The 12092-nt window shown below is 36.7% G+C and overlaps 1 non-coding gene across 1 annotated transcript; it reads left to right on the top strand.

Annotated features, from left to right (window-relative positions):
- Nucleotides 1-11723: 11723 nt before the first annotated feature.
- LOC113624214 (U6 spliceosomal RNA) lies at nt 11724-11830 on the top strand. Its single transcript, XR_003434260.1, has one exon. It is a non-coding gene; the product is annotated as a U6 spliceosomal RNA (small nuclear RNA).
- Nucleotides 11831-12092: the final 262 nt, after the last annotated feature.

Genomic DNA, 12092 nt, shown 5'->3' with positions numbered 1-12092 from the left:
GATTGTTAATACACTCCAAATATGTCCCGTGTGGTTCACAAAATCCAAGGAGGTAGTAACATTCCATGAAGCCAGCTCAAATCTTTTTAGCAGCGGCAAACTTGTTACCTCATAACGCAGCTCATTTCCTTAAGTGAGACAGTACACTGCCTTCCAATAACATTGTCTAATTAATAAATCTAGAAACTCTAAACAATAAACCCATAGGTTTTTAAGAATTAAAGTTAAGTTTTATCAAAATTGTTTCTGGAGCAAAATCCAAAAACAGGAACTCCAAAAGCACTGATTTAATGAGTACCTGTGTAATTATTTATTCACTATGCCTGCTTCATAAGACTGTCTGTATTGATAGATCGCATGTCTCTCTTTCTTTCTTTCAGCAGCAAATCAGAAATGAAATGTTAGTCATAGCCAAACATTTCAAGAGCAATTTATAAAAATCTCTTCTAATATATTTTACTGTAAGAGTATTGTATTAAATGCAGGATATTAATTCATTTTAACATGTTTGATACAATGAGGAGATGAAGCCTTGAAAAATAAGAATATCCAGCCCTGAAGAGAGATTTTAAAACGTTCTGGGAAATGGGAGGTTCTATTCTTTGTTGATCAACAATGTTCATACAAATTGGTGTGACCTTCAGAAACCAATGCTGAATAAGAAGACAGAAATCAGAAGAATTTAGCCTAAGCCTTTTGTCCTGGCTAAGGGAAAATCCACCATATCCAGAAGCAGGAACCAAGGGGACCCCAGCTGTGTGTGTAGGCTGGCGAGGACCCTACAGGGAAGAGAGGAAGCCTGGCAAGGTGCCTGTGAATTTACCACAATCCCTTATGATTGCTGCACAAGTTAAGTCTTACTATTGTTAAGGGGGTTGGTATTTTCTTCAGTTATTTTTTTATTGACAATTAAGGAAAATTCATTCAGGCAAATAACATTTATTTACTATGCCTGCTATGTGCCAAAAAACATGCTAGATACTTCACATCATTTCTTCCCTCAGAGCATTTATAGTCTGAGAAGATACAGAGTATAAGTAAACAAATGGTGCTACAATTACAGACTGTGAGGACGGTTCTGATGGTAATGAAACCAATGCAGTAATAGAAAACAGGCAGAGTGTCAGAGAAAACTCCTCCAAGGAGGAGGTACAGAAAGCCTGAACGATGAGACACAGTCAGCCATAATGAATGGGATGAAGTGTGGCCTGAACTGAGGGGCCGTCTGGCTTGAGAACTTCTGTTCTAGGACAAAGGTAGGTGTTATTTTATCCAAATTTTATAGATACGGAACAAAGGCTTAAGCAGGTATGTATCCTGCCCAATTCACTATGTTAGTTTAAGTGTTACTGTCAGGATTTGAAGCCAGGATTATCAGCTTCTAAACACCTGATGTTTCCATGGCACAAGAGAAAAGGAAAGGAGCTAGAAGAAAGTAATCAAGAGATGCCTTGTGGCAAAGGATGGTTTGGAGCAGCTTTGACAAGACTAGGTATTTAATAATGACTAACACTGAGTGAGCGCTTATTATGCACTGGGCACTGTTCTAAGGGCTTATATGCATTCACTCAGTTAAATCTCAGAACAGCCTGATAAAGCCCTGTTAAATGAGTGCTATCATTATCACTTATCATAAATAAGTGAGGAAATTGAGGCATAGGCAGGAAAAGTAATTTTTTAAGGTGATGTAAATGGAAATTGTGGATCAGGAGTTAAGCCCGGTTCGTACCAGAGCACATGCTCTCCACCACGATGCAACGCTTGCTTTAGTAAGTACCTACTAATAACTAGTCTACAGACTCGTCTCTTATACCAGGATTTCTTGTGAATCTATATTTTAGTCAACTCCAACCTGTCATGCCCAAGTGTGAACTTTAAGAGGATATTCCCTGAATCAAAAAATATGTCAGGGCTTCCCTGGTGGCGCAGCGGTTGAGAGTCCGCCTGCCAATGCAGGGGACACGGGTTTGTGCCCCGGTCTGGGAAGATCCCACATGCCGCGGAGAGGCTGGGCCCGTGAGCCATGGCCGCTGAGCCTGTGCGTCCGGAGCCTGTGCTCCGCAATGGGAGAGGCCGCAACGGTGAGAGGCCCGCGTACCGCAAAAAAAAAAAAAAAAAAAAAATGTCAAAAAGAGTTTGATAAAAGGGTGCCAAGTAGCTCAGTATTCCCCATGTCTCTGCCTGATCCATATGCCAAGAAGCTTCAGCCAAGAAATAACTCTTGGCCGTGGCATTAATCAGCTCTAAGGAAAAGAATTTCCAAATGTCATTTGTTTAGTCAGAGACTTGCAAGAAAATAGCCTATTCCTCAGCCGTGGGAATATTAGCATCCTCTGGTTTCTCTTTAGAGCTGAGAGCTTCACCGAAATGAATCACAATTGCTCCATGAAAATTAATAATCCAACCATACTTATTAATAAATATTGATATCTCAACTTTCCTTAGAAACATAAAAACAACCCAGTTAATAAAAAGAGATTGTCAAGGGCAGAGGATGCAAAGGGCCCACATCAACAATCTAAGCAAAGGGGATTCTGAGGGGATACGCCCAGGGAAATGGACAAAGCACCTTTTTCTCCTATAAATGATTATATTCATAGTATCCTGGACCACAGATTTTAAACAACATTCACCATAATCACTAGGACTCCAGAACAAAAGGGATGAATAATACCCAAGATGTGGAAAAGCATGGGGGAGAAAGAGTACTGTACTGAAAGTCAGTAACAGCTGTGCAAAATAACCAGGCAAGTGACCTCAATCACTCCCCTGCAACCCTCCCCCCACCTGCACCTGCTACCAGCATCCTGAGACACTGCGTCTCTCTGAGAAATAAGGAGTTACACTAGATGTTCTCTGAGGACTCTTCCAGGGATAATACCATCTGAACTTCTATGGCAATTTATGTAGTAGAAACAGGATGGGAGGGGTAGATAGCATCAGGGAGGAGTGATGATGAAAAGGAATGCATGTCTTTGAAACAATTATTATTTTTATTCTCCATGAAATACAGGAGGAGAAGATTACGATACAATTCAAGCAGAGAAATGACAAAAGTGAGAACTCTTGCATGCACGTGGTATGATGGTATGGGACATAAGCCAAGAAGTCCTTCCATCTTCTTTCCTTGACCTACACATTGTGAGTAAGCCCCTGTGCACTGCCATTTGCCTGAATGGGCTAATTCAGTCCCAGCCAACCTTCTGTTTTGCTTTGCACTCCTCCCTTAGTCATGTTGGACTTGTTAAATATAAATAAAGTGGAACGCTGGGACTGGAACACTTCCGTCCACGAAATGTTTCATTATTTCTATCTGACTTCAGTCCCCACCCCCTGCTCCCATAATTAGTTCCATAAAATCATTGCCTTGTTGTAGACTAAATTTTGTCCGTTTCATAAGGTTCTAGAACAGCTGAGATTTTTAAGAAACATTCTTAGTACAAAAATACATTTAGAAGATTCATTAATAAAAATAAAGAGTGTAAACAGCATATAAATCATAACATTCCCAGGAAGCTTCAAATTGCAAAACCCTTTCCCTTAATAATTTCTTATTATGTTTTACTTCTTTATCCTAGAAGTAGAAATTCTGGAGGGTAGCTTCCCAGATTTTCTACTCCAATGAGATGCTAAGTCTTGGAAGTTGTCAGAAAAATTTTCTCAGTACCACTGCAGCCCAACTATTATCTTTTCTTAGACAACTTTATTACTTTTCATATTATTTTTTCTTGAAAACTTTAAAAATATAAAAAAGCAGATAGTATGCATTACTATACTGTGTAACCACTTCCCATCTACCCATCACCAGCCTTGATAATTATTGCCTTGGTTTGAGCTGCTGTAACAAATTAACATATACTGGTGGCTTAAACAACAAACATTTATTTCTCACAAGCTTTCTTATGTCCCTTCTATTAAGGCATTAGGACTAATCCCATTCATGAGGGATCTACCCTCATCACCTAGGTACATCCCAAAGGCCCCAACTACTAATACTATCACCTTAGGAGTTAGAATTTTAGCAAATGAATTTGGGGGGGACACAAACATTCAGTCCATGACAATTATAAATCTTGTTTTTTCATCTCATCTTTTCCCTCCACCTCTTCTATATTAGTGTGAAGCAATTTTCAGATGTCTTATCATTTCAGTTTTAAAAATTGTAGATCGTATCTCTAAAAGAAAAGGATTACCATAAAACTTAACCACAATACCATTATCATACTATAAAACATTAACAGTTCCTTAATATCATCAAATATTCTCAGTGTTCAAAATTTCAGTTGTCTTATAAATGTCATAAATTAATTTTACAGTTTGTTTGCAAAAGGATCTAATTTAGATCCACATATTGTGAATCAGTGATATAACTTTTAAATCTCTTTTTATAGGTTTCTCTTCCGTATCTTTCTTGTAATTTGTCTTTGGAATAAACCAAGTCATTTATCCTGTAGACTCACCTGTCCATATTTTGCTGAGGGCTTCCCTATGGTTAGTTTAACATGCTCCTCTCTTATCTGATTTTCTGGTAAATTAGTATTTGGATTCAAAGACTTATTCAGAATGCATATCCATTTTATGGTAAAACTATTTCATAGATACAGACTCCCTGACTTCAGATTATACTACAAAGCTAGAGTAATTAAACAGTATGATAATAACACAGAAATAGAAATATAGATGAATGGAACAGGATAGAAAGCCCAGAGATAAACTCACACACCTATGGTCAACTAATCTCTGACAAAGGAGGCAAGAACATACAATGGAGAAAACACAGTCTCTTCAATAATTGGTGTTGGGATAACTGGACAGCTACATGGAAAGAAAAGGAAATTAGAACACTCCCTAACACCATAAACAAAAATAAAATTGAAATGGTTCAAAGACTTAAATGTAAAGCTGGCCACTATAAAACTCTTAGAGGAAAGTATAGGCAGAACACTCTTTGACATAAATCACAGCAAGATTTTTTTGATCCACTTCCTAGAGTAATGAAAATAAAAGCAAAAATAAACAGATGGGACCCAATTAAACTTAAAATCTTCTGCACAGCAAAGGAAACCATAAACAAAACAAAAAGACAACCCACAGAATGGGAGAAAATATTTGCAAATGAGGTGACCGACAAGGGACTGATCTCCAAAACATGCAAACAACTCATGTAGCTCTATGTCAAAAAAACAAACAACCCAATCAAAAAATGGGCAGAAGATCTAAAGAGATATTTCTCCAAAGAAGACATACAGATGACCAAAAAGCATATGAAATGATGCTCAACATCACTAATTATCAGAAAAATGCAAATCAAAACTACAATGTGGTATCTGCTCACACCAGTCAGAATGGCCATCATCAAAAAATCTACAAACAATAAATACTGGAGAGGGTGTGGAGAAAGGGGAACCTTCCTACACTGTTGGTGGGAATGTAAATTGGTACAACCACTATGGAGAACAGAATGGAGGTTCCTTGGAAAAGTAAAAATAGAACTACCATATGATCCAGCAATCCCACTCCTGGGCAGATATCTGGAGAAAACCAAAATCCAAAAGAATTCATGCACCCCAAAGTTCATTGCAGCACTGTTCACAATAGCCAAGACATGGAAGCAACCTAAATGTCCATCAACAGAAGACTGGATAAAGATGTGGTACATATATACAATGGAATATTACTCAGCCACAAAAAAGAATGAAATAATGCCATTTGCAGCTACACGGATGGGCCTAGAGATTACCACACTAAATATCAGAGACAAAGACAAATATCATATGATAGCGCTTATATGTGGAACCTAAAAAAAAAAATCGTACAAATGAACTCATCTACAGAACAGAAATAGAGTCACAGATGTAGAAAACAAACTGATGGCTACTGGAGGGAAAGGCAGGGACTGGGATTGACATATACACACTGCTATATATAAAATAGATAACTAATAAGGACCTACTGTATAGCACAGGGAACTCTACTCAGTACTCTGTAATGGCCTATATGGAAAAAGAATCTAAAAAAGAGTAGATATACGTATATGTGTAACTTATTCACTTAGTACAGCAAAAACTAACACAATATTGTAAATCAACTATACTCCAATAAAAATTAAAGAAAAAAAACTATTCCATAGTTAGAAGTGTTTTCTTCCACTAGGAGGAATATAATTATTGTTATCTCCTCCAATGGTTAGCAGCCATTGATGTGTAATTTCTAGTTCCATTAACTATGGCATTAGTTCGTCATGCATTTGCTGGAGGAAGTACAAAGAGAAACTTCCTTTCATCTACTACTTGGTTGCCCAGTGGTGTAGTTAATATAGGAAAGGCAGGATAGATGTTTTACTTTTTTCCTTTCTTTAGTCAAGATTCTGATGCCACCAAAATTCTTTCCAGGGAGAACTTAATGATTTCTCCTTGTGGTTGCTGTCTTGATTCTTTCCTTTGCCGTTTCACTTTTTTGAATATATCAGAAAGTTATTTTCTATCCTCATTAAGCCATGCAAATCACCTTTGCTAAATCATTCCCAAATCCCTTTCCTTTTCTATTGAATCCCCGTGTTATTATTATATGCCTGTATCACAGTCTTGTTTTATAGTGTTGCTATTAGAAATAGAGACCAAACAGCCTTTTCCCCTATTCTTTCAATTCTAAGACATTATAATACATATTACTAAAAATGAGAGACTATGGAAGAACACAGTCCCCAAGATATTCAAAGTAAACAGGATTATGCAGGTTATCTGTCTACCTCACACTGCAGAAATACTCAGTGTAGTCTCACCATTTTGTTTTTCCGAAGCAAAGAAACTGTGATCCCTGTCTTTAAAAGAAGTAGAATTTATTAGAGTTAATAGAACAGAATATAAAACAATGGGACTACTTCGCACATCATCTGTGACAAGCAGCGGCCCTATGTTTTGGTTGGCATCACTGACCTCCTGAATGCTTCCTCTGCCATTACTGTGAAGCCGTCCACAGTCAGTTGTCCATCATCCAGGACAGAGATAGAATTGGTACCAGAATGAACTCACAGGAAGTGTTTTAACTTAAGCCCACTTTATAGTTTCAGGTTACATTATTCTGTGACTTGAAACTGTCACTGCCATTTAAAATCCTAGTATTCTCATCTGTAAAGTGAGAAATAATGCATGCGTCAAATGATATTCTCAAGACTAAATGAGATAGTATAGTATAATGCCATCTGTATTTACCGAGGGTTGCCATTACACAGCAACTGCAAATACTCTTGTACTCCTAGCTTGTAAAAAAGTACAAGTGTCAGAAAGCAGGTAAAATATTCACTTTCTTTTGCTCATTAGCATCCAATGAGTATAATGATCACTCCCTTTACTAAAAGACTCTAAAATCTCCCCCAAAGAGAAAACTCCCTATGCTGCAGGCTCCTCCCACAGGGTGTCCACTTCCTGAAGAGAAGCATTCTCTTCATCTCTGAGTCCTGACAAAAGGCACCTGACACAGGCCACATGCTCAGTAAATAGCTTTGAACTGAACTGATCTAGCCTCAATGACAATATCAGCAATGCATCACTAAGTGACAGCATTCGAGCTGTATAAAATTGTTTTCCTTAGAAGTTTATGAGAGTTCTAGAAGACATGGTATGGGTCCATGCTCTATTTCACGTGGATAACATAGAGCCGGTACTCAAACAATGCCAGCTGTTGCTCTGAGAGCTTTCACAAATTCTCTCTCCCCCTCCCACCCTGTTTCCAGCACACAGGAATTTAACGTTCTTCTACCTGCCCTGAATCGGTCAGAATGCTTCATCTGTTCTACCTCTAAGTTCAAGGCCATAAAAATCTGGTCAGTTAGATGACTTATTTCCCCAACTTTATCATAAAAGTTGGAGCCAATTAATCTTGGTTATGCCTTTATCCAGTGCATTTATTACTAGTTCCCCTTTCACTTTCAAAAATGCTCTAATTTTGTCATTCTAGTGACAAGCTACTGGTGAGACATGCCCTATGTCTTGTCGGTATCCCAAAGTGAAAAATGTACTCTCAAAAGATGTTTGTTGGTTGAAACAAAAACAGTACTTTGCTAACCAATCTAATAAGAGGCAGAGGGGTTCCTGTCTCTGTGTATGTATTTTCCCTCATCTCTTCTGAAGGGAATATCTTCTCCAAAAGACTTTATTTTTGACATATTAATAACGCTTCCCTTACTCTTAAATAATTGATGGGTTTAAAAATATCAGTCAGTAGAAAAAGAGTGATGCACTGAGTGGAGGAAAACAGTGAGTATTTTGGCAAAAACGTGAAAGCTGCATTAATGACTGTACAAACCTCACTAATGGGGCTTATCAGCGTTTTCACACCAAGAGTTTTCATTCCCTTTGTCACCAGAACCAATAAATCTCTGTCCTATAACTGGTCCAACTGCTTATTCAAGACTGACACTAAGTTTCTTATGGAAATTGGTGCCTTGGTCAACTCATGCTAGGAGACACAAGGTGGGGACACTGTCTCAGAAGAGAATGAAGAGCACAGGAAGACACTGGGCAGGAAAGTCCTCTAAATTAATTGGCCTTGACCACAGTCACATGGAGGAAAGTGTATCTCCTAAAGCCCATTGGCCTGTTTTTAGCCCTTGTGAGGGATTTAAAAGGATACCTTTCTCTGGCACAGATACTCCTCAATGCAGTGTCAAGGAGATACTTAGTCAAGCCAAGAATTCATTGCAGGTAATTTCATTTTCACCACAAACATCAACCATGTTGACTAAAACTCTGATATTCAAAGTATAAGAACATTGTCATTAACAACGTAACAAAATGTATTCTTATATAGTCTAATATGAATGGTTCTCATCTGGGAGTGATTTCCCATCAAGGGATATTTAGCAATGTCTGGAGACATTTTTGAAGGCCATGACTGGGACTACTGGCATCTAGTAGTCAGAGGTCAGATATGTTGCTAAATAGCCTACAATGCATTAGAAACTAACACATCATTGTAAAGCAATTACACTCCAGTCAAGATGTTAAAAGTATACATATCCTATAATGCAAAAGACAGCCCTTACACCAAAGAATTATTCCATCCAAAATGTCAATAACATCACTGCTGAGAAATCCTGGTCTTTACTGATTAAAAAATCTATTTTTGAGAGGGACGATTTACTTCTTCATCCAATAGCCATTTATTAAGAAACTAAGAAGCACAGAGTTTGTCCTAGATGCTGGGATTAGAGACAGCTATGGCACAGTCCTGAGAGAGCCTGGTCCTATTCTGGCAATTTGGTGGCTTAGAGATCCCGAAACCCTCCTGTAATGCAATTATAAAAGTTCTCAATGTACTATTAAGAATACTCTTATAAAGGAAGGAATGAGGCTATAAGAAAAGAAAAGAAAGGAATTCTGCTCCTGTCAAGAAGTCATAACATTGAGACCAAGAAGGTAAGCACACATTGCACCACCTCTCATCCTGGGAATTAAGGAAATTCCATGGACTGGAGCTTCTGCATACTAGGGAAAGTTTGCTTTTCCAACCATATCATTTTATACATTACAGAAAATAAAATTTAGTCAAAAAGAAGAAAATGTTACCATAAATATGAAAACAGATAGAAATGAATATATAATCAAATACATAATCATACACCAAACTACTAACAAAACCCACAAATAAGCAATTCAGGAGGTTTTGAAAACAAAAAACTAACCTCTACATTCTTAGTAGGATTATTTTAAGGGCAAGATAATTTAAAAATCTTAAATAATATCAGTAATTTTATTTCTGTTAGTAGAAATATCACATTTTTTAATATTGAAACTATTTTATGTTTTGCAGATAAAAGTTGCCCAAGAAATAAAAATATATGTTGTAAGTCATAGAAAATTAGACAATATGTTAATGCTATTAGGAATAAAATTTTCAGTGTAAGAGCATAAAACGAAAATATAAAATTTTAAGAAGTTAAGCAAGGGTGTAAGGAGAACTTGAATTAGGAAAATGAAAATGAACACATGATCTTTAAAAATACCTTTCTTAGTACTTTCAATTGGCAGAACCTGGACGCCATGACACCCCAACAGTGCCAAGTACAAAGATGTTATTTTATCAGGGCCTGGAACCAGAGCCACAAATAGTAGAGAAAACTAAACTGAGGTGCCTGTATGAGTTGGGACCCCAGAGGGAAGAGATGTCCAGAGGGAACTGGAGTCACACGGAGAGGCCACCACTGTTGGAAGAGGCCTAGCAAGAGGGAGGCATGCCCTGGCCTTACTTCTCCCTTTGCCCTCCAGTCTTTTAACAGTGCCTCATAGCGGCTGAACTTACCTGGATGCCAGTTGGTAAGGAAGCCTGGGAAATTGAGGTCACTATGACGGTGACCAGATCAGAGCAAAGTCTGGTTGGAGAAGGAACATGATAAGCACAATAATACTTGTAAAGAAAATAGGGAAGGAGAGAGAGAGAGAGTGAAAGAATAAGAAATAAATCTGTCTCCACTGGAGGTAATTCTTACATCAACCCCTTACTCTGAAATTAGCAGAAAAGGGAATTACGAGCATTTATTCTGTCTTCATAGGAGAGCCTGCATTTTATCCCCAATTTTAAAGCTCTTCTTTAGCAAAAGAATGCCAGCTAAATAAAGAAGGAACTCAATAAAATTAATCAGTTATCATTTAGCCACATTCAATGAATATTTGATTCACGCAAGCATCGTAAACAAATGTTCAAATCACTAGCTGCAATGTTGAGGAACAGAATTTTTGCACAGCGCCAAATAGTCCCAGAATACTTGCTATTTGCAAAAAGAAAAATATTCTTTAATAATGGAGAAATACTAATGTCATGATAATAACTATGTGATAGTCACCACCTTAACTACATGATCACATTCAGCATCACTGATAACAGCATAGCCCCAGTCTGTGTGCTCCTTGAAATGATGTAATGTGCAGTACAAAACACTGACTTTGGAATATTATTGCCAAAAATATTTAACCTGTATCCTAAAACCTTTAGGAATAACATCTGGTTTATAGGAAATATAGGGATAGAAGAATAAGCTAACCACCATAAGGAAACAATCAGGTAAATCCAGAAAATGGGATATTCAATTAAAAATTATTCACTAAACACCTAAAAAAAGCAAAAAAAATAAAAACTGATTAGATATAAGTAGAAAAGCAATCATTAGATATATGTATGTTATATATACCCACAAGAACAATAAATAAGTTTAAATGAAATGAATCCAATTTAAAGACATAAATTATTAGACCCTAAAACATAAAGAAATGGAAATGCTGTAATAGCCAGATTTAAAAGGATGGAATGTAAAAGCTGATGTAGCTACATTAATATCAAACAAAATATACCATATAATAGAAGTATTAATAGAATTAAAAAGAAGTTACTTCAGAACGATAACATTCAGTTCACGAGGAGGATAAAACAATTCTAGATTTTTATGCATAAAATATAATAGTCTCAAAACACATAAAGCAAAAATTGACAGTACTATAAAAGGAAATTATCTGGGGTACATATGACAAAATCCTCTCTTACTCTGCAATAATGAGCAGGAAAAAACTGACTATAGTCGATTTCAATATGCTTAACTAAATTGACCTAATGGACAACTGATGAATATTTTGCATTACTAAATCCACCAACATTCATGAAAATTAACAATTTATAAGACCTTTAAGAAAAAAATATATACATAAATTATAACATTAAAAGCAGACAGTCTGGTGCTTGCTTCAGCAGCACATATACTAAAATTGGAACAATACAGAGAAGACTAGCATGGCCTCTGTGCAAGGATGACATGCAAATTCATGAAGCATTCCATATTTTTGTATATGATGTGTTCTTCAGAGGTTGTATTATTAGGAGCAATTTTTAAAATTCTTTTTAAAAATCCCTTCACGTGTTCAAAAGCACTGAGCATTTTCTATGTGTCAATCTCTGTGCAACTATTGAGAATGAGGGAAAAATGAACAAAATGGAATGCCTTAAAACAAAAAAAAAATAAGAAAAAGAAAAAGCATACAGCATTTTCTGCTAAATACATCATTAAACAAAAATAAATAATATAAAGGTAACCAGAAAATGTGTTT

This window comes from Aethalodelphis obliquidens, unplaced genomic scaffold (assembly GCF_003676395.1).
Source record: "Aethalodelphis obliquidens isolate GAN/ISIS:26980383/991018 unplaced genomic scaffold, ASM367639v1 scaffold12, whole genome shotgun sequence".
Classification (NCBI taxonomy): Eukaryota; Metazoa; Chordata; class Mammalia; order Artiodactyla; family Delphinidae; genus Aethalodelphis; species Aethalodelphis obliquidens.
This window is presented reverse-complemented; position numbering and strand designations above follow the sequence as displayed.